The 21,493-nt window shown below is 44.5% G+C and overlaps 1 protein-coding gene across 3 annotated transcripts in view; it reads left to right on the top strand.

Moving 5' to 3' along the window:
* The window catches only part of LOC137376321 (thrombospondin type-1 domain-containing protein 4-like), a 448,955-nt gene that overhangs the window by 266,102 nt on the left and 161,360 nt on the right, over window positions 1-21,493 (top strand). The window lies entirely within an intron of this gene.

Raw genomic sequence — 21,493 nt, 5'->3', positions numbered from 1 at the left:
AGCACCTTCCAAACCCGCGACCTCTACCAACTGGAAGGACAAGGGCAGCAGATGCATGAGAACACCACCACCTGCAAGTTCCCCTTCAAGCCACACACCATCCTGACTTGGAACTATATTGCTGTTCCTTCACTGTCACTGGGTCAAAATCCTGGAACTTCCTTCCTAACAGCACTGTTAGTGTACCTACACCCCAAGGACTGCAGCAACTCAAGAAGGCAGCTCACCACCACCTTCTCAAGGGCAATTAGGAATGGGCCTAGCCAGTGATGCCCATATCCCCCAAACAAATAATTAAAAATGCCAATTTGCTATCTATTGCCTGCTTTGCCATACTGCCCAAGACCAATTTCTCCCCCCTTGGTTCTGGAACACCCAGAATGAGACACAGATGTCTTCCTTTCTATGGTTAGTGCCAGTTCGTACAATGACTCTAACTTGTGAGTGAATTTAGCCTGCAACAGGCAGCGGTGTGTATCTGATTATTTTGTTGTTATAACGAGTGTTAGGAAATGGATATATTTCACTAAAAGACCATTTAAAATAAACGTTGATTGGGCTTGTCTTACTAGAATGCTTTTCAATCAGCCTTCCAGAAAAATTAGAGAGTAAATGTTGTGGCATGCGTAAGATTGTGTAATATTCAGTTCACAGAACGAGGGTTCTCACTGTTGTGATTTCTGAGTCATGCTATCATCTAACTAAACATTGGTTAGATAAGTCCACATATAGGAGTGAATGGCGATGCTGAATCCAAGGGAAAATCTACTCCAGACCCAAAATTTATAACGTAGATTGTAGCAGAAAGGAAAGTCTGCACAAGTAATTATGTATCAATCAGCTTCCAACACTAATAAAGACCTTCTGCCGATAGAGGTTAAACAGGTGACTGGTGAATTACCAACTGTGGACAGGACATCAGCAACATTAGAGAGAACAGAGGCCAGTGTGAAAATAAGGTCACGCTGGACTTAGGTATGTGGCATTCTACGAAGAGAAAGTGTATCAGAAGTTCCACTGGCCCATCCCTATTAGGTTATGCCCATTAGGTCCATTCCGCTATAAACCCCACCCCCAGACCACTGTTACATATAGGGAACACCAATTAAATCCAAGCCCACATGTTGGAGGATGCATTCAATAGCTTTTAATCTAAAATAGTGATTTATTCCTGGTTTTGGTTTTGTTCAGTCATTTGTTATTAGTTTTAGTTGTAAGACCTGTTGCATTAAAATTCTTCACAACTATAGGTTTAAATGTTGGGTTCATAAAATCACAGAATAGTATAGCACAGAAGGAAGCCCATCGAGTCAAAGAGCAATCCAGTTAGTCCCACTTCCCCACTCTTTCTCAATATCCATGCAGTTTTTTTAAAAGTATTTATTCAATTCCCTTTTGAAGGCTACTATCGAATCTGTATCCGCCACCCCATCAGGCAGTGCTTTCCAAATCCTAACCACTCATTGAATACATTTTTTTTCTTCTGTCACCTCTGGTTCTTCTGCCAATCACATTAAATCTGATCCTTCTGGTTATCAATCCTTCAACCATTGGATTTTAAACACCTCTATCAAATTTCCTTTTAACCTTCTCTGCTCTAAGGGTTATACTTTGTCTATCTCTACGTTAATAATTCAAAGTATTTACACCATCATAATTTTACTTCCTCTATTAACTCGAATGTTTCAAGATAGATTTCTCTCACAACCTTAGAATCAGGGCATTTACAGCACAGAAGAGGCCATTTGGGACTAAATTCGATAGTGCCCAATGATGAACACAAAATGATTGGCACGCTGCACCCTCGTGCATGAAGAGAGAGGTCTGTGGATTGTCCTAAATTCGTCCTCAGGCCTTATTGAAGCAAATTCGGCACTCTGTGAACACCAGTTGAATGCCCTAATGCAGCTTGATAGTCTGAGCCTTTGAAATCTTGACTTGGATACTGAGCCAGCCTGCAGGTAACTCAGGGGTATGGGGGTAGAGGAAAATGGGAAGGGGAGCAAGCACGAGGCAGCAACGGTCTGTAATATTAATGTGGAGGCTGGAGGAGTCAAGGTGTCAAGGTGAGATAAGAATACTTTTCTGCCTCTAACTGGTTAGGCCACTGCGGAGCCTGAAAAACTAGTCGGAATTTTCATAGTGCAAGCTCCAACTAATCTTAACAAATTTCATGAAAATGGATGCTGGGCACTCATTTCAATATTGAAATTAGGGCTGCACTATTTCAGGCAGGCACCAGGGCCACTTAAAAAGTCTGCAACTCATACACGGGTTCTTCCTCTGCTAAATTTGTCATCATTGTGCCTGTTCTACGTGTGTATAAACAGGCTCAATAATGTTGAATTTAGGCCCCATTTTCTCTCTGCTAGCTTTATGGCAGAGGAACCTGAAACTAATCCTGCTCTCTCCCCATAGCCCTGTATATTCCTCTGCTTCAAATATTTATCCAAATTTTCCTTAAAGAAAGCAGTGGTCACTGCCTTAACTACTCCACGTGGTAAAGCTTTTGAAGTTCCAATTTTCTCCTCATGACTAGACTTGACAATTTCTAGTATCATCCTGTATGGTTTTCTACAATCTCTATGGCTTTAATGGATGGTCCATAATTGTACACAGTACTCCAACAGTGGCATAAACATTTTTGTATTATTGTATATTGTATAAATTCATCATCACTTTCTCAATTTTTGTACTTTAGATCCCCAAAAATACTGTTGACATTTTCACAGCTTACTCTACTTGGGGAGGTGGTGGTGTAGCAGTAACCGTGCTGTGCTAGTAATCCAGAGGCTCAGGCTAATGCCTGGGAGCCTGGTTTAAATCCCACTTTGGCAGCTGGTGGAATTCAAATTTAATTAATTAAAAAAATCTGAAATTGAAAGCAACTCTCAATGATGGTGTCATGAAAATATCATTGATTGTCCTTTAGGGCAGGAAATCTGCTGTCCTTATCTGGTCTGCTGGTCTGGCCTACATGTGACTCCAGACCCACAACAATGTGGTTGACTCTTAACTGCCATTTGAAATTGCATAGCAAGCCACTCAGTTGTCAAGGGCAATTAGGGATGGGCAACAAATGCTGGCTTTGTCAATGATGCCTACATCCCATGAAAGAATAAAAAAAAAATCCCCTTTTGGGAACTTGAAAAGTGGGTGACCAGCAGTTGAAAATTGGCGGGGTGTCCAGTTTTTCCACCTTTGTTTCCCCTCTTCTATGTAACCTCAAGGCCCAACTGAGGCAGTTTTCAGGCAGGCCTGTAATGGGTGAGTAGCACACTCGCCTGTTTCAGATGGGAAGATGCTTAAATGTGCAAATTGGTGTCCTACCCTGCGTATAGATCTCCATGTGCAATTCTCAGTTACAGAGGAGCGTAGCATGTAGATGTTGTTAGCCTGAACTCCCAATAGCAGCAAATTCTTGCGTATGCACTTCACAACTGTTATTGTAGGAATAAGGAATAAAAATTTATCCAATGGCACCGCCAGGCTGATCTCTGACTGAGGCTCTCTTTTTTGTTAGGGAAGTATATTAAGGGTTGCAGAGGCTGGTAGATGGATTTAAGATACAGATCAGCCAGGATCTAATTGAATTGCGGAACAGGCCCGAGGGGCTGAATGGCCAACTCCTGTGCTTCTGGCCTCTAAAATTCCACAACCTTCTCGCAGCCCGGGTTTCGTCCAGTCCATTTGGTGAAGAGAGGGATGAGCTGATATAGATAAAGAGAGAGTGACCTGGCTAATCTAGTGGCAGCCAGACCCACCCCCTCTTCTATGCAAACCACTGCTCAGCCTTTAATAGATAGATGTACAACAGCCTATATTCAGGTCCCACCCACACTAAAGTTCCTGGAGCATATGGACTCCACAAAGTTTCCTTTACCTTACACAAACTCAATTTCTTCCTCTTTACAGACTTAACCAGACAATACATTTATGGCTCCCCAGAATAGGAAATAAGAGCAAATTATAAAGTTACGATGAATGCAAGAAGTAAGCACTGGGAGCAAATCAGGCCTCAAAAGGTCAACATACATATTTACAATTAGAACTCCCTAAAGGTAATATTATCATGCTCCATTAATGTCAATAATTTGGATCTTTAAATGTCCACTATTGTTCATTGCCATTCTGGGCTGGACTTTACAGCCTCCACAATGTCGGGGGTCATGGCGGGGGTGGCTGGAAAATGCCTCTGGCAGAGGCACACCACAGACCTCGACACCAGGAAGGCCTGGCCCAATATTGCCGGCGGTGGCGAAGCCTCGTGGTGGCCCCCCTGATGTTGAGCAATGGGAACAAAATTTAAATATTTTTAAAAATGCAAATAAAGGACTTAATCACTTACCCACTCCCGCCTCCCATCCCACTCCAATATTGGTGACAGTGGCCGGCACTCCCATGCCTTCGGATTTCCGTCCGGAGATCCGAGGCGGAACACTGGTGGGGAAGGGGGAGTATGTAAGTTTTTCAGTGTGGGGGGAGCATGGTCAAACTAATTTCATTGGTCTAGGGGGTGGTGGGAAGGGGTAAAGTTTAGAGTTAATAAACTTTGGAGGGGGGGGAAGGTCGGGAGCAGAAGTGTTTTGTGGGGGGAGAGGGCAGGTAATTACTTATGCTTATTGGGGTGGGAGAGGGTCAGGATCACTTTATTTCATTTTTCACAGTCATTACTGCTTTAAAAAAGTAAATAGCAATGGAGGGCTCGAAGCCCTTTAAAAATGGAGTCAGCGCCTGCGCAGTGGCGCTGGGTGCCATTGCCGGGGATGGACCGCCCGCACCCTCCATGTCATCGCGCGGGGGGTGGGCGGTCCACCCCAGCCATTTAAATGAGCCGTTGTGTTTAATATTGCGGAGTCTCCGCAAAGCACAGCCTGAGCATGCGGGTCGCCATTGTTTACAGCCGCTGCCGTGACATAAATTTCAGCTCTCCGTATATTAGTCACTTGAAAGGGTGAAAAATGAACTACTTGGCCTAAAATTGTATATTGAAAATAAAGTGATCCTTAAATGGCTAACATCTTGTAGTGACCTTTGTGTTTAGTACAATACCATGACAACTCAGGTGGCCTAAGTGAATAAATGTAGCAGAGCTGTGAGAGGTGGCTGAAAGCTATTCGCAGAGCAGAATGAAACAGCTTTAAGAATTAGAAAGCTGTTTGGATTGATAGTACTTCAATGTGAGTTGGAAAGAATCTAATAGGTCAAATTAGCCATTTATAAAAATGGTAATAATATTTGATATTTTTTCCACAGGAATTTACTGTTTTATACATGCATTACTCAATATAAGATGTAAGTCTATTCACATTTTAAACTGGTAAATGGATGGTGATGTAATGCATGTGATTGCTAGGGTGATTTGAGATGTGACATGTCAATGATGATAATCCAAATCCTTGAAATTGGCAGTGAATTAAACAGGCCAGCTGACTGCCTGTTTATTTGTCTTTGGACCGAGCTTTTTCCATTTTTATATCTGTTTATCTATTCTGCTACCGAATGAAATGTATCTCTTTATCGATTTGCTTCTTGGTCTAATTTCTGAGGATCAGTTATCTAAAGATCCATTTCCAACATACTAATTGTGACTACTTTAGCTGCACCTTATTTTGATGAAAACAGTTTTTTAATGTTTCCAAATTACTGCTAAATTATTCCATTATTCACAAGAGATTTTATTTTTTTAAATGTGGTTTTCCACTTGAGTCTGCAATTTTTCCAAAAATGGGCACTTGTGACTTATTGCAGATGTGTGATATTCACAGCTTGATGTTTTATTGAAACACTTCTCTGCTGCAAAAATTATTTTGCAGAGCACTGCTTTCAGTATCTGGCTCCTAGTTTGCTTGGCTACCGTGTGAATGAGCTGTCCGAGACTATTATTGGCATGTTTGTTTCTTTGTTCTTTGGCTTGACTTGGACGGTGACTTCTATGAAATGTCAGGCTTTCCAATTGCCCTGGAACCCATCAAGTACACACATATGGCTCCCACACTAGAATGATGTCATATTTCTACAGTGGAAGTGTTGGAATGAATAGGCAGGTAGATGGTTGTATTTAGTCAGCCTCAAATTCATATGAGAGTAAGGTACTCGTGACACTGAACAATCTTCCTCGGGTTTTTTTGTCTTGTATTTCTCCTTGATTTTCTTTCACATTTTTCTGTGTATTCAAAATAATAACATATAAAGGGAAAAGTTGGAAAATAATAATCTCTCTGGACTGGAAATTCTGCCCGAGGCAGAATCTGTGGCATAACTGTCAGGACTGGGCTGAGGGTTTGGGAAATGGGGTGGAATTTGGTGCTGCATGAATTGCACCCCATGGTGAGGAGATTGGGAAATTCTGAAGGGTGGGATGAAGAATGCAGATGTCACCCCTTCCTGTGGTCAAGAGGTATGTCTGGAAGAATTTTCAGACATTCCTGCAAAATTCTTTCCAGTACTCTACCTTAAAGGTCCAGCGGAACCCAAGCCGGCTCAGTATAGGTATAAGTTACATTATGGGCCTAGTAAAGGCCTCAGAATCCCTGCTCAAAAAGATAAATAATCCAGGAGGGGATCAATGACCTTACAAGGATTTCAGTTGCCCTATTTCTGTGATCCCTTGCTGGACCTCCTCTGCTGTGTAGTAATTGGCACTCTGACATTCCAGTCCTCTGTTGTGTCAATGATGTGTCCTTACAGACACCATACAACCTCCTTGCTACTGATCCCATCCCACAATTTGGGATGGTGCTGACGTTCCTGAACTTAATTGAACAACAGCATATTTCTGCCAGCGCAGTGGAACCATTTAAATTCCACCTCCACCCTCACCATTGCGTTGTCTCATTTATGTCAACAAAAGTTATTCTAGAATAATTTTCTGCTTATCTCTCACTTTGTTGTATATTTCTTTGATTTGCTTTTTAACAGTTTAGCATCTTTTCTGTTTGAGTTTCTGCTCTCTTTGTTTCTCTCTCTCATGTATGTTCTTTCTTTTCCGATTTGATGAACCAGCTGTGAACTGCACTGTGGCAAAATGGCCGTTCAGATCCTCAGCAAATGTTGACAGCCCTTTGTGAAGTTTAACATCATTTGTGAAGCTAACAAGTTTCAGCTCACAGCGTGCACCTGTGCAGTTAACTTCCAGAATTGGTTCATGATTTAACAGCAAGACTGTCCATTCACAGAGTATGACATGACTTGTTGTTTGTAAGCCCCACTCCCTACAGTGGAAAACTACTGAGGATGAAAAACTTCAAGGGCTGAATCTTCAGGTCCCACAAGGGGTGGGTACGACGTTGGGTGGGGGTCCAAAATACCGGCGCCGGCCAGCATGCCAGTTTCCCGGCACCAGCGAATTTCACCAGGGTGGGGAGTGGGCAGCCCTGAGTTCCTGCCCGATCCGTTAACAAGACCAATTAAGCTGGTTAAAGAGCTCTTTGCAAACTTGTTAAGGGGCAAGTTCTGAATTTGACAGGAGCGCACAGGCTGCACGCGCTGTCTGGAGCAGACCAGGTGAGTGGAGGCAGACATACAGCGGGAGGGCCACCCCAGGGAATTAGGTGGGCTCCATGAAAGGGTGAATGGCAAACAGGTGCCATCAGCTCAATGCAGGTTGTGGGAATAGTGGCCAAAATGTGCTTGGCAGTGCAGGGGGTCTCCTGGCATCGCAGGTCCATAAAGAGGAGGGGGCAAGGCTGCCAAACACAATTGAGCACAAGGAAGACACCCGCTAGCAACGGGGGCATGGCTCTCAGATTTTGGGTCCAGTAGCGATGAGGAGCAACACCCTCCACAAGAAGGGCAAAGCCCTGGGCATCGGGAGGGTAGAGGAGAGCGACGATGTGCAGGAAGAACATGGAGGCCATACTCTTCACATAGGATCTACCAGCAAAGAAGGAGCTACCTCGAGCTGCCCAAGAACCGGTGCCGTAAAAGAGAATATTACAGAGATCCGTTCCCTCGTCACTGAAGACCTCACACCTCGCATCACTGCTCACAATGCTGTGCCAGTAGCCATCAAAGTCACTGTAGCCTTGAACTTCTTCACTTCTGGCTCCTTCCAAGGATCAGCTGCGGACCTTGGTGGCATCTCGCAAACATTGCACACCACCGCATCTCGCTGGTCACTGATACCCTGTTTGCGAGAGCTGGACAGCACATTCAGACTGATGTGGCATTGAGGGACAGAGGAAAGTGCGGTTTGCTTCCATCGCTGGATTTCTGCAAGTACAGGGCTTAGTCTTATGTCGCCATCAAGGCACCCAATGAGCAGCCAGTGAGATCTATCAACAAGAAGGAAGGGCTTCCACTCCCTCAATGTTCAGCTAGCCTGTGACCACAACAAGAGCTTCCTCCATGTGTGCACTCGCTTTCCTGACAACTGTCATGACTCCTTCATCCTCCGCCAATCCAGACTGACACTTTTAACTCCAATCCTAAAGTTTGTGAATGGATCCTCAGGGACAAGGAATATCCCTTGAAGAGATGGCTACTCACCCCTCTACGGGAGCCCCAAACAGAGGCACAGAGTCGATGCAACCAATGCCACCTGCTCACTAGGACAACGATTGAGGAGGCCATCGGGCTTCTGAAGATGCAATTCCATTGCCTGGACCAGTCAGGTGACATCCTCCAATAAACTTCTGCAAGGCTCTTGGTCATTGTTCTGGTCTGCTGTGCTCTACATTGCATGGCCCTCCAGAGAGGTGTGGACCTTGAGGACAGTGACCATGGAAGCAGACAGTTCATTGGAGGAAGAGGAGAGGAGCAGGAGGTGGGAGAGGAGGAGGAAGAGGAGGTGGAGGGGAAGGATGCAGAACACTGAGGTACCTTGACTCACAGAGAGGTGGCCGGGGCATGTGTGAGGCTCAAGGTTCTCATCAAGATACGAACAAACAAACATATGAATTAGGAGCAGGAGTAGGCCACTCGGCCCCTCGAGCCTGCTCCGTCATTCAATAAGATCGTGGCTGATCTGATTGTAACCTCGACTCTACTTTCCCGCCTACCCCCAATAACCTTTCACCCCCTTACAAGTCAAGAATCTATCTACCTCTGCCTTAAAAATATTCAAAGACTCTGCTTCCACTGCCTTTTGAGGAAGAGAGTTCCAAAGAAGGACGACCCCTCATTTTTAAACAGTGACCCCTGGTTCTGGATTCTCCCACAAGAGGAAACATCCTTTCCACATAAAAACTGTTCTGCTTTTTTATTTTTCCGACCAAAGTGGATAACTTCACACTTCACCACCTTGTATTCTATCTGCCATGTTCTTGCCCACCACCCAACATATCTATATCCCTCTGCAACCTCTTTGTGTCCTCCTCACCACTTACTTTCCCACCTAACTTTGTATTGTCAACAAGCTTGGTTATGTTACACTCAGCCCGCCCATCTAAGTCATTAATATAGATTGTAAATAGCTGAGGCTCAAGAACTGATCCTTGTGGTACCCTGCTAGTTATAGCCTGCCAACCCAAAAATGTCCTACGAATAAAGAGGTCAGTGGGTATTGCTTTTTTTTTCCGTGCTATTGTTGAGAATTTTTGTGTAAAGGCAACGTCCAAACAGAGCCTTGAACTCTGTACCCTCAGAGTATCTAATACTCTACCAACCTGAGCTATACAGATTTGCATTAACATCAGGGATCATCTGATTCAGGTTCATTTTGACTGAGCCCCTCTGACCCAGGAGAAACAGCATGGCCTGGAACTCACTCTGAGATGCATTTACTAACACTTCCGTTGAAGACACAGCCTGGAAGTTGTAAACTCTTACCGCCAATGAAGTATGTACATCTGCCCACAGATTTCACCATCACCGTTGACAGACCCTTGTTCCACTCATGGCTTCATCCCTCTTTTCTCGTTCTGCCATTAATAAAGGATGCTCACATGTCTGGCTTCATGTGTCAATATTCACATGGTGCTCTTAAAGACAAACAGTGCACAGTTACAGGTAAAAGACACCCTAGTGACTCACTCAGTACTCTTCCTGACGCATTGGCCTCCGCTGTCCGCCAACTTCTACACGGTACTCCCCTTGTGGCCTCGGAGGAAGTGGAGGCAGCCTCTGGACTTGTCTCTGCCTGAGGCTGTGGTGCACATGATGGCTGTCCTCGTCATGGAGGTGATAGTGGGGGCACCTCCAGAGACTACTGCACCTGCATCATTGCCGGGGCAGCCTCTGTCACTGGGCCCTGCTGCACAGAAGCTCCCTCTGTCTCACGGGCCAAGGAGACCGAAGATGATGACAACATGCCATAAGGGGTGGCACCCTCATCCCCTTGGTAACAGCCGCAGCCCTTAGCTGGCACTCTAGATGGCTGTAGGGGAGCAACAGCTGGGATTCACTCCAGACATCCTTCTGCCATCAGAACCACTGACCGATCCATACTACATAGTTTGGCATGCATCCTTTGTACATCAGTCTGCAGTTCCTGCATGCACTCCAAGTGCTGCCACATATGGCTGTCCGTGAGACTGGCCACTCTCTCTACAGAGGAGCTTGTGCGTTCAAAGCCCTGAGCCATGGTGGCACACATGAGCTGGAAGAACTCTCCATTATCAGCCTATGACCACACACTGCCTCAGGAAACTCTGACATTGGGAGCACATCTGTTGCTGCTGGTCTAGGTAGAACCTCCTTTCCTCTGACTCCGAAGCCCTGCATCTGCCCCCCAGCTGAGCAGGGCTGTGTCTGTCCTCCCTCCTCTGAGGGGGATTGCCCACAGCTGCCTCTGCCTCTCATCTCCTACTGCCCTACGTGACGTGCTCATCACACAATGCCACCCTATCTAAGCGCACGCAAGGACCCACCGAGGTGACTGTATCTGAGCTGGTGGAGGGTGCGCTTGTAAGGCATGATGGTGCTTGGCCTGAGCTCTCCTGTGGCTGCACTCGGCCTGGTGATGGTGAGGAAGTTGGTCTAATAGCCTTAATGCCTGCCTCTGTGGGAGAAACAAGAAGGGATCATGAGAACAAGCTTTGGAGAGGAGAAGCCTCTGCAGTGCTGAGGCTTTGTAATGCAGCACATGCTTTGGTATGCTGTCGGACGGGGTGGAGTGCAATGCACCCCCTTAATGAACGCATTGCATTCTCTAATCACCATTTCCACCGTGGATTCCCATTTCGCTTTGCCTGACATTCTCATTGTCTGTGACCCTGGTGATGATCATGTGAAGGTAGGGAACACTTCATCCCATCTGGGTCCTCTCCCCACCATTATGAGCCCATTTCTCCTGCAAGGACAAAAGTGAGAGAGAGATATGGCACTGCTATCCTCTATGGCCAATGCCAGCTGCTCCTATTCATTAGAAAATGCGTATATCAGTGCTGGCAGGTCCTCAGCAGCACTATGTCTCTAAGCAATTCTGAGGGATCAGTAAGTGCCCTGGATACACACTCCTCCCATGTTCAGGAGCAGCATGACTTCTAAGGTTCCTCAGCTGGACTGTCTGCTGGAGGGTGAATACCAAGAGGGTTCAGCACTACACTCACCTTGCCAAAGTGAATCAGGTCATTGAACCTCTTCCTACATTTGACCCAGTTTCTGCACACCATACTGCGTCTGCTCACTATGTCAGCTATCTGCGTCTAGGCCTGCATGGGTGGCCTCCTGCTGCCACACTCTGGAAAAAGGACCTCCCTCCTCTCCCTCAAGGCCTCGAGAAGGATCTCCAGGTCCGCATCCACAAATCAAGGTGCTGCCCTGTCCCGGGTTCCAGGCCTTTGTTTCTGTTGAGACACCTTTCAAGCTGATGGTAAAGCAATGAAATGGCAGTCACAGTAATGGCTGCCGTGGTCTGTTTAAATCGGGGCCACATTTGAACACTCCCGCCTCCATTCCCACAGCTGCTAATTGTCTGCCAAAGCTGTTTCCAGGCCAATTAAGGGGCATCCCTGTGAAAATCAGGGCAATGACTGTTTACCCCATGGAAGCCAGTTTGGAACTGGAAATTGACCCTGACTTGTGTTTCCTGCCCCTCCCCCCTCCCCCCCCCCTGCCGACTCTCCACTGGGAGGAAAATCCTGCCCCAAGTTTTTTTTTGATTTTAAAACAGTTAAGCCAGTTTGCATATCATTTAGCTTTCCTCTTTATCCTTCAGATGCCTATGCCATAAACTCTGGAATTCCCTCCCTATAAATCTCTCCCTCTGTCTACCTTTCGTCCTTTAAAACACTGCTTAAAACATATCTCCACCTGTCCTAATATCTCCTTATGTGACTTTCATCAAATTGTGTTTGCTACCACTTCTGTGAAGCATCTTGGGACATTTTACTACATTAAAGGCGCTATATAAGTGCAAATTGTTGGTGTTTATCCTGCCATATATGCCCTTCATTTCCATACTGTGACAGGAGAATGCTCAGGCCTTACCTTGGTGCTCTTTTCAAGTTGTGAAACTTCTTTCAGACCTCCTCACTGGACTTCATAGTGATTGAATTAGTCTTGAGCTGGTCTATAACATGCTGGACTGCTTGCCCCAAAAATTACAACATTGGTTTCTAGAATCGTCTCTGCCATGACCTTGCGATGCCATTCGGTAAAATGGCTTTCCCTAAATTCTTCTGCGTCATTTTTCAAAATCGTTGTGCATCCCATAGTTAGATGAATGTAATATGCATGATTGATACTGACTATGTAGAAATCCAATTGCTTAAAAATTATTAAGGGAACATTATGACAGCCACAGCATGAATTGTTCCTGCACAAAATCACAGCAGAAGCATATGCAGCTACCATTTTGATATGCATTTTATAAATTCTACAAATTAAGGGCAACGTACCCATATTTCACAACAAGAGGAAAACATGTTCCCATGAAGCAAAATTACATCTAGGTCATGAACACTGTTATCATGCCTGGGAAGCTGTTCTCACACCTCTTGCTCTCTACTAAGCAATCTCTTTTTTAATCATCTTTCAACCTCTTTCTTTCTGTCCCAAACTTTCTTGTCTCTCTATATTTTATTAATAACACATCGATCAGTTCTCCTTTGAACTATGATTCCTCATTCCTTCATGGTCCAAATATATCACTATCACTCTTTTATCTCCCCACTGTGTTGAAATCAAGGCTTATCACACAGTGCATTACCCAATCTCCCCATCACCCCTAGTCTTCACTTCCTTTACAATTTTCATGCTTTGAAAGCCTAAGTCAGGTGTCACCTAATCATTATTTTTTGATTTACCCAATTTATTTTATTCTATTCAATCTTCACAGTATCTTGTACTATTACCTTCCATCATTGTTTCTCAATCCATATAAAAAGTTAAAAATAGCAAATATCTGGATGGGAATTTGAAGCCTCCAATCTAATTCATTAGGGGCTATATTCCCCCCACAATTTACTTTAGCAGAATCCAGATATAAATAAAAAAAATTAAGGAATGTCACATTTTACTTGATGTCATTTGAACCTGCTGATATGCTACAATTTGTCATGTTTCTTTTTTATGCCTGCCATGTTTTAAATCTTGTGAAAGAAAAGGGTTGTTTTTTTACTGTGAATGTTTTTCACTGGATACTGGCCAGATCGAGAGCACTCATTAAGTGATAAATCATCATTTTAATTGTTGCATTTTCTAATTGTCTAATGTTTCTAATGTCACATCAGTTTGTGCATTCTCTTCTTTTTAAGTTTGAGACATAGCTCTGCCAAATAGACCACTAATCTGTGTATCTTCCAAATGGCATGATCAAGTTTAATTTAATTAAATTTAAAACAGATAGATCTTTCTACTATTTGTAAAAGGTTTATTTTTGTATCTATTAGAATAATGGCATTATACAGATTGCAAGAAAGCACAGTAGGTTGGGTCAATGGGAGAAAGGCAGTTACAAAGGGACAGAGGCAGATTAAGTGGTGGACAAACAGTGGCAGCTGCAGTTCAATGTGGGGAAATGTGAGGCCATATACTTTGGAGCCAGGAAAGACAAATCAAAATATTTTCTTCATGGCGAGAGACTAAGAGCTGTGGAGGAGCAAAGGAATTTAGATGTTCTTACGGTCAACTGAGGAGGGGTCGAAGGGATTCCCTCGTTTCCGCCTCCTTGTTCAACCACAACAGGTTTAACTCTTTCTTAAAGTGGATGTATTGGCCAATTCAGTAGGTGTTTGATTACTTGCTTATTATGATCAAAACAAGAACAAATCGGACAGGTGTTCTTGAGTTAACAAAGAAAGAGATTAACTTTATTGTACATAAACCAAACTGATAAAATAATAAGTAACGTGCCAACTTTCACTCACACGCACACTCTGGAGGTTTACACACACACAAATAGGTTACGAAGTGGGGAAAGGTAGATTGGTTGAATTAGAGTCCATAGAGAAAAGGAGTATACAGTCTGTGGAGTTTGGTGATTCGGTTGGCTTCCAGCTGAATTCAGTGGTCCTGCAGCTTTTAGTTTCCAGAAGTAGATGACTGGTTCAGTGGGTCTCTTGGAGACAGCAATGCAGATGATTTCCTCCAAAGGGGTTTCTGATTGTAGCTGGAGTATGTAAAGGTGGTCAGTCAACAGACAGGATTTGAAAGCTTTCAACCTGGAATAGAGAGAGAGAGAGAGACCCTTTCTTGAGTCTGCTCAATTCAGAGTCCAGTTGCTTCTCCTTTCTCTGCTGCAGAAAGACACAAGCTTAAAACCACAGATGGGGAGGGTTTGTCACATGACAGTCATTCAGTCATTCAAACATAGCAGTTAGCAGTATTCCTCTCTTGCTAAAAAGAACAGTTAGTTCCTTTAAACTTTCTCGGTCTTGGTTCTTGCTGGGGCATGAACAGACATTTTATCCCCCTCTTCACAAGCACTGCAGTATAGGATACAGTGTTGCAAATTAGGTAGCCATCTTACACTGCCAGCAAAGTCATCCTTTTAGCTGGTCTTTGAAAAATTGTCTTTTAAAATGTCATGCTAGGCCCCCACCTGCCAAGAATGAGGCACATTAATTCTGTCATGAACATGGATTTTAAACTGCTACTGGAGTGAAGAAAGGACTTGTTAAACGGATCAGCCAATGCCTGGAAAAGACATTTGCAAATTAACAGACAGTGATTGGAAGGACAAAGGACCATTCCCTGACACATTCAACCCACAATGGACCTTGATTACCAGGTATTGTGTGTAAGAGGAGCATTCCAGAGACTGCTAAGGTGATGCAAGCCAAGACGTGGTCAGACCAGCTGGTCACATGACTAACCTGCTTGGCAACCTGGGATTTTCTGAATTGTACAAACAGTTTGAACTGAGAGAGTCTGTTTGCTCCTGGACTGAGAAGATCTCTCTCCTGCCTGCTCACATCTCTTTCTCACAAGCCTCTGAATCCACTGAAGACACATGAACTCCAAGAAAGAAAAGCCTCCTACAGCGGACAAAGCTTAAGAAGAATACTGGGCCCAAGGAAAAACAAGATCTACCTACAATCAAGGACTGTACAGTGAACTCGATGAACCATATCAAAAACTCTTCAGATATTTACCTCAAACCGTTCCACCTTATTTTTCTTCTGCTCTTTTCTGTCTCTATTTGCATGTGTGTATCACGTATGCATGCTAGCGTGGGCGTGTCGTGTATCCATAGGTGTCAACCGAATTAGAGTTTAAGTTTATTAAATTTCAACTTTTGTCCTTTAAACCTAAGAGAGCCTGTTTGTGCTGGTTTCTTTGCCTTATAATTGAAAAGTGGTGAACAAGGATTCACCAAGGGGGAGCTAAAAACACGGTGTGTTTAAAAATAAAACCCTGTTACAGTAAGACCAGGTGAAGGCTGAAAGGGAACCCTAGACCTCTTTCGCACCTGGTAGTAACAAAAAAATATAAATTCAGATCTCCAGTCAGTGGATTAAAGAAAATTATCATTCAACAAAGCACATTGGTGTAACAATGTCCATGTACACAAATCATAAAAAGCTAGTGCACAGGTATAATAAGGCTAATAGAATGTTGGCCTTTATCTCAAGGGCGTTGGCATGCAAAGGGGTGTAAGTTCTACTTTAGTTGTTCAGAGGCTTGATCAGACCCCATTTCGGGTACTGCATTCAGTTTTGGGTGTCGCACCTCAGGGAGGCTATTTATAAATTTAGCCGCACAGCCGTTTCTAGGACGCTAACCAGCCTACTCAGCCCCCAACATCGCGTGCAGGAAGCGCGTGCATATTTTTAGCCACCATACTGGGAAAAGAGATTGTGTTGGTGCCAGCAGAGTACACTGACAGCATTAAAAGTGAAGAATAATTTATGTAAATTAGGATCATCACTTCTTGCACAATCCATTGTAGATTATCAGTTGCCCCAGCGTGTCAACGCAGGTGGATAAGGTAGTCAAGAAGGCAAACGGCATGCTTGCCTTCATCGGTCGGGGCATAGAGTATAAAAATTGGCAAGTCATGCTGCAGCTGTACAGAACTTTAGTTAGGCTACACTTAGAATATTGCATGCAATTCTGGTCGCCACACTACCAGAAGGACGTGGAGGCTTTGGAGAGGGTACAAAAGAGGTTTACCAGGATGTTGCCTGGTCTGGAGGGCATTAGCTATGAGGAGAGGTTGGATAAACTCGGATTGTTTTCACTGGAACGACGGAAGTGGAGGGGCGACATGATAGAGGTTTCCAAAGTTATGAGCGGCATGGACAGAGTGGATAGTCAGAAGCTTTTTCCCAGGGTGGAAGAGTCAGTTATTAGGGGACATAGGTTTAAGGTGAGAGGGGCAAAGTTTAGAGGGGATGTGCGAGGCAAGCTCTTTACACAGAGGGTGGTGAGTACCTGGAACTTGCTGCCGGGGGAGGTGGTGGAAGCAGGTACGATAGCGACGTTTAAGAGGCATCTTGACAAATACAAGAATAGGATGGGAATAGAGGGATACGGTCCCCGGAAGTGCAGAAGGTTTTAGTTTAGGCAGGCATCAAGATCGGCGCAGGCTTGGAGGGCCGAATGGCCTGTTCCTGTGCTGTACTGTTCTTTGTTCTTTGTTTGTCACTCACCATGTGCTGAGCTTGTATGCTACAACATGGCACTAATTGGCTGAAAGAATCCCTCACCAGCACTATTTAAAGAGATTGTTCAATACTTCCACTTTCCTTATATCCACAATTGTCTTCCTTCACTCTAAACTTATGAGTCATGCCCTCACTTCACTACAAAGCCAAATACCAAATATAAAACAAAACCAAATTTACCAAACAAATATTCTCAAATCATGTCAGCATTGACGGAAAACTGATTAATCACCTTTGTTCAAGACCTTTGTCTCTTTCTTGTGTGCTTGTTTTCCTATCCTTGTGCTCCTACAAAGTTTGTGAACAGTGGTTACAGTTTGAGAGGTGGAAGGCTGCTGAGCTTCCATTAATGACACTTCACATTGTCTTGGAGGATGACCTCAAGCAGCTCTAGGCCTTGAGGACCTGGCTATAGACTGCAACATTTTGGCCTGGGCTTCAGCACTCTGGGCCAGCTGGTTGAATGGTACCAGCAAGTGCACCAGTGGAGATTCTGGCAGGGGAGCAGCTAAGTCGTTATCCTGAGAGAGGGCAGCAGATGCCTCTCCCATGAAGCTAAGACCAATCTTCTGGGTGGTACCTCCTAGGGCTCTGCTGGAGACCAGAGTAGAGGAGTGATGTGAAGCCTGGAAGTTCCTTACAACAGTGGCTCCTATAGCAGTCAGCTGAGCTGTCATGAGGCTCCATCATGGTGGGTTCCTCTGTGGCATTGATGGATCTGACCACTGGCCATATTGAACAGAATGGTCTCCATGCTCTGCACAAAGCCTTGAGATGTTGGAGTTGGACTCCTCCATTCTCCACAACATTGTGCGCACTCACTCTGGCAGCCTGCCCAGTGCACCTAGTATATTCTGATAGTTGTCCATCAACCTTCTGCGGTACCATGAGCTCTCGAGATCTGCATTTGAGTCCACTGCTGAACTAGTATGCCACCTTATCTCTGGCGAGTTGGCAACTCTGGTGATTTATTCCCTATCTAGTTTTCGTGCACTTGTGCACAGTGAGTCATCTCGTGCAGATACCTTCTGTAAAGTCCACATGGTACCAATATCTGAGCTGGTACTTGCAAGAGTCAGATCGAGTAACTGTGCATCTTCTGGAATGGTGAGCTCCACTTCCTCTACTGGCTGAGGGGTGTTAACATTCTCAGCAGCTGAAATGAAAGAAAGGAACACGGGTTAGTTTGCGGTGTGAGGGAGACCAGAGAGAAAGATCTGCAGCTTGTCATTGCAGTGTGAGGGAGAAGTCAGAAGACACAAAGAGCATTAGATCCAAAGAAACCTTGCACGACATCTCCAGGATTGCCAGTCATCACAGCTTCCACTCTACCCCTATCTATGATAACCAACTCACTCCCTTTGAGGAAGATGCTTGGAGGTAAAGTGTGGCTTTCCGACCCGAACCCAACTAGACCTGACGAAATGTGTCGGGGTCAGGTCAGGTCGGGTCTCTCTTCCGAGTCTAGCATTCGGGCTCGGTTTGGGTCGGGCTGGACGTGGACAGTGCTGCCTTGCTCCAGGAAGTAATCTTCAAATGAACATTCAGGTCAAGGTGGGAAGCGTGCAGTTCGGACTCCATACTCTGCAGTGAGCGAATGAACATCTCTTTGACGTCATCGCACTCATGCTGTAGCTTCCATGCATCCAAAAGTGATTCTACACTACAGTGCACTATGGATGCTCGTGTGTGAAAGTTGGGAGGGGAGGGGGTGGGTCGTGCCATTGGCTCCTGGCAACAAGATCAAGCTCAGATTCCCGACTCCATCTGCACAATTCTGCAGGAATTGCCTGCTGCCGGAATGGGTGAACAGGCTGACAACATTTGGACAAGGTAGAGCACAATAACCTGTTTGATATCATTAACTTTATTACAGTAGTCGGGTCAGGTCGGGTTGGGCGCGGAAAAAAATTAAAGGACTCTGGCCCGGGCCAAGTTCAGGTTGGATATGGCCGGGTCGGGTTTCAATTTTATACCTGAACAGGCCTTTAGTTGGAGGGTTTCCTGCCCACTGTGGAGAGGAAGGTGTTGATACTCCACGCCAGTGCCTGCACCAAGGCCTCCATTGCAGCACCAGAGAACCTTGGTACCTACCCACTCCCTCCTATAGCCATTTGTTCACCAACTTCTTTCTGGGTGTCTTCAGGAGCTAGGGGCTGGCTGCCTTTAAATGGTGTCATAGATGCCCAGTATGCATCCCACCCACGCCTTTCATCAGAATTGAAACGTTAACTCTGTTTCTCTCTCCACAGATGCTGCCAGACCTGCTGAGTATTTCCAGCACTTTCTGTTTATGTTTCAGATTTCCAGCTTCTGCCATATTTTGCTTTTACAACTTTTCCAGAACTGTTCACATGAGAACCTGCATTAAGTAGTTGGTGATGAACAAACTCAGCATTGGATTTGCACATCTAGTTTATCAATACAGCTAGCATACCTCAAGCTGTCCTGCAAAGATCCTTCCACTGCTAAGGTAGCAAATCCATTTTGTTCAGAGAATAACATTTTGGGATATAGTATATGAGTGATTTGAGACATGACAACATGACTTGTGGTAATTGTTGCGCGATTAGGAGGCACAGGTGTCTTTGGACCTATAGTTCCCAAAACTTTTCACCACATAGTGTTTGCTCATCTCTGAGTCTGTGTGGACTAATTGATAGAAATCGATTGCTATGATTAGTCAACAACTCCATCATCGTTGTAGCATATGATGACCAACATGGAAGATGGTGAACTTAATGGAATTAAGTAATTTTTTGTCTAAAATGTCTATGTTGTTATGAAAGCAGTACAATGGTGTACCCAATGGGTATTCCATTGTTCCAACACAGGGCCACTGGTTCAATACGTAATGGGTGAAGAATGTTTGTGCATTTATACACCTACCCTACCATTCACTCCTTAACTGCTCTCGGAACAATTGCCAAACAAAGCTGGGCTATAATGTCCGCTTCATCTGCTTGCTCTTTCAAAAAAAAATTTCATTTTCTCTTTCTGTCCTTTTTGTCTTCTTTAATCCACTCTCTTTCTTTCTTCTTTCCTCTTTCTGTCTCTAATTTGACCCTAATTAACCCTATTGTCTTCTCCATTGTTTGTTCTGTTTCTGTATCCTTTTTTTTATTGGTAAAGGAGATAAGCTGTTGGTCATGGCATCCTTGAGACCCGAAACGTGATGTTGGCATCGCTGCAGCATTATTGGATCAATGTTTCAGCAGTTTGCAGCACAAATATAGTGAGATGTCAGCCGTGAGCATTGAAGTCCAACTAACACCTTTCACCACAAAACCTGACATTGCAGCAATCTCTGACCCAGGCTAAATTTATATTTACTTACCCATAAATCATGTGCTGGTACTTTCTCCACTTACACTGTCTTTTGTTTTAATCATATTTTTACAAATCTAGACGGAGCCAACAATGTCCATTTTAGTGAAATAACGCCCTGCAGGTTACAGAGAAAAAGAAATTGCCTGCTCCAGTGTACTTAAATATATTTATGGGTTGCTCAGGAAGCATTCTTCCCTGGTCCAACTCAGTATTTACTTCATTATTTTCTCCGAAGACTTGCCTACTCAAGCTTCTGTAACTAGTTAATGGGATTTAAATGACAGAAGGCTGGGGGTGGGAGGGTGGTACAACAGTAGGACTCAGCTGCTGCTATTACCTCCACTGCTGTTGTGTGATGCCAAGCCAGTGTCATGCTTTAAAAAGACAATAATAAGAAGCCAGGCCATGGTAGTACACAAAGCACAACACAGACTCACGGTTGGTATTCACTACACAGTGAGTTTCTGATTCTTGATGTGCCATCATCAAGGAGGTACCAGAGTAGAGGAGATATAGTTTAGTTTAGAGATACAGCACTGAAACAGGCCCTTCGGCCCACCGAGTCTGTGCCGACCATCCTACATTAATTCCATATTCCTACCACATCCCCACCTGTCCCTATATTTTCCCTACCACCTAGCTATACTAGGGGCAATTGCTAATGGCCAATTTACCCATCAACCTGCAAGTCTTTGGCATGTGGGAGGAAACCAGAGCACCCGGAGGAAACCCACGCAGACACAGGGAGAACTTGCAAACTCCACAAGGGCAGTACCCAGAATTGAACCCGGGTCGCTGGAGCTATGAGGCTGCGGTGCTAACCACTGCGCCACTGTGCCGTTCTTATTCACGTCCACGCAACCAGTTATATCACAGTATTGGCAGAAGGCATGGATATTTAAAAAGAGGAAAAAGGAAACTCATACAGCTTTTACAGAAAAATATAAAGATGTTGTTCTCACTAAACACTGCAGTCCTGAATATTCTTATCTAGCCAAACGGCAAAGTGAAGACAAAAGTGTAGGCTATATTACTGACAGTAGTGAGCTGCAGTAATTGTGTTAATGTAACTGCTCTGTGTGATAGTGGAGTGTTTTAATGTATGTGATCTGTGTAATAGTGAATTTGCTGTTAATGCATGAATGGTATACAACTTACCTAGCCATTCA

This window comes from Heterodontus francisci, chromosome 1 (assembly GCF_036365525.1).
Source record: "Heterodontus francisci isolate sHetFra1 chromosome 1, sHetFra1.hap1, whole genome shotgun sequence".
Taxonomy (NCBI): Eukaryota; Metazoa; Chordata; class Chondrichthyes; order Heterodontiformes; family Heterodontidae; genus Heterodontus; species Heterodontus francisci.
Note: the sequence above shows the minus strand (reverse complement) of the source record. Positions and strands in the feature narration are given on the sequence as shown.